This window comes from Saimiri boliviensis, chromosome 14, assembly GCF_048565385.1.
Source record: "Saimiri boliviensis isolate mSaiBol1 chromosome 14, mSaiBol1.pri, whole genome shotgun sequence".
NCBI classification, from domain to species: Eukaryota; Metazoa; Chordata; class Mammalia; order Primates; family Cebidae; genus Saimiri; species Saimiri boliviensis.
In genome coordinates this window covers 34,790,133-34,792,352 of record NC_133462.1, presented here as the reverse complement: position 1 = coordinate 34,792,352, position 2,220 = coordinate 34,790,133, and the positions used below count along the sequence as shown (strand labels likewise).

General features: G+C 47.0%; 1 protein-coding gene across 6 annotated transcripts in view; it reads right to left on the bottom strand.

Annotated features, from left to right (window-relative positions):
- Positions 1 to 297: 297 nt before the first annotated feature.
- ZNF709 (zinc finger protein 709) overlaps positions 298 to 2,220 on the bottom strand; it is a 34,483-nt gene continuing 32,560 nt past the window's right edge. For all 6 annotated transcript variants that reach the window (XM_074384576.1, XM_074384573.1, XM_074384574.1 and 3 more), the window contains one exon: positions 298 to 369. The gene's annotated coding sequence lies outside the window, so the exon portion shown is untranslated. The remainder of the gene's footprint in view (positions 370 to 2,220) is intronic.

Here is a 2,220-nt window from a genome sequence, read left to right as displayed (position 1 = left end):
ACAGACTTTCCAGGTCGTCTCTCAGCGACGAAGCCCGGAGCCTACCGCAGGTGGGTGGAGAAGACGCGGCGGGCTTTTTCAACCACACACCCACCTCTAGGCAGCGCGCTTGATTGACAGCTCCACGACCCCGCCCCATGGCCCTGATTGGACAGAGCGTCAGGTCCCGCCCCCTGCGGACCGATTGACAGAAGAAGCGATCTTGCACAGCTGAGTGGAGCCGGATGAACAAGTTCCTGACACAGTCCCTGGCAGAGCGGTCTTCCTTCCTGCACTGTAACCTGAACCCTCCCGGGGGATATTTTCACTTAAGCGGAATTTCCTGCCGATACTCAATAGGATTTGCTGCTTCTTCCTCCTGGATACGGACTGACAAACCAATTATACTCTTTTAGTGATTTTTCAACGTACAATTAAATTACATTTTTTACTATAGTCACTCTGTTGTGCTAGCAAATACTAGGTCTAATTCATTTTTTTTTGGAGACGGAGTCTCGCTCTGTCGCCCAGGCTGGAGTGCAGTGGCGCGATCTCCGCTCACTGCAACCTTCGCCTCCCTCCGCCTCCCGGGTTCAAGCGATTCTCCTGCCTCAGCCTCCTGAGTAGCTGAGACTACAGGCGCATGCCACCATGTCCCGCTAATTTTTTGCATTTTTAGTAGAGAGGGGGTTTCACCATATTAGCCAGGATGGTCTCGATTTCCTGACCTCGTGATCCACCCGCCTCGGCCTCCCATAATACTGGGATTACAGGCGTGAGCCACCGTGCCCGGCCTCTATTTTTTTATACCTATTAACCATCCTCATTTCTCCACTAACTACTCCCCGCTACTACTTTTTCCAGCCTCTGGTAACCATCCTTCTACACTTTTTGTTTGAAACAGGTCTTGCTCTGTTGCCCAGGCTGGAGTGCAGTGGGGCCATCATGACACTGCAACCTCGACCTCCCAACCTCAAGCAATCCTCTTGCCTCAGCCTCCCAAGTAGCTGCGAGCACAAGTATGAACCATCACGCTTGGCTAATTTTATTTTATTTTATTTTTTTGTAGAAATAAAGTCTCACTATGTTGCCCAGGCTGATTTCAAACTCCTGGGGTCAAGTGATCCTCCTGCCTTAGCCTCCCAAAGTGTTGATATTATAGCCATGAGCCATTACACCCAGGTCAGGTCCTTCTACTCTCTAAGTTCAATTATTTTAATTCTTACCTCCCACAAATAAGTGAGAATAGGCCGGGCACGGTGGCTCACACCTGTAATCCCAGCTCTTTGGGAGGCTGATGCAGGTGGATCACCTGACGTCAGGAGTTTGAGACCAGCATGGCCAACATGGTAAAACCTTGTCTCTACTAAAAATAGAAAAAAATAGCCGGGTGTGGTGGTGAGTACTTGTAATTCCAGCTACTCAGGAGCCTGAGGCAGGAGAATCGCTTGAACCCAGGAGGCGAAGGTTGCAGTGAGCTGAGATCCTGCCATTGCACTCCAGCCGGGTTAACAAGAGCAAACTCCATCTCAAAAAAATAATGTGAGAATATACAAAGTTTGTGTTTCTGTGCCTGGCTTATGTCACTTAAAATAATAACTTGCAGTTCCATCCATGTTGTTGCAAATGACAGGATCTCATTTTTTATGGCTGAATAGTATTCCATTGTTTTCTTTATCCATTCATCTATCAGTGGACACAGGTTGCTTCCAAATCTTGGCTGTTGTGAATAGTGCCACAAGAAACATGGAAATACAGATATATCTACAATATGCTGCTTTCCTTTCTTTTGGAAATCAGTGAGATTGCTGGATCATATGGTAGCTCTATTTTTATTTTTTTGAAGAACCTCCAAACTGTTACCCATAGTGGTTGTACTTTACATCCCCACCAACAGTGTATGAGAGGGCTCCCTCTTCTCCACATCCTTGCCAGCATTTGCTATTGCCTGTCTTTGGATAAAAGCCATTTTTACTCAGGCAAGATAATATATCATTGTAGTTTCGATTTGCGTTTCTTTGATGATCAAGGATGTTGAGCATTTTTTCATATACTTCTTTGCCATTGTATGTCCTTTTTTTTTTCTGTTAGAGACAGAGTCTCGCTCTGTTGCCAGGCTGGAGTGCAGTGGTGCAATCTTGACTCACCATAACCTCCGCCTCCCAGGTTCAAACGAATTCTCCTGCCTCAGACTCCCAAGTAGCTGGGACTACAGGCACGTTCCACCATGCCTGGCTAATT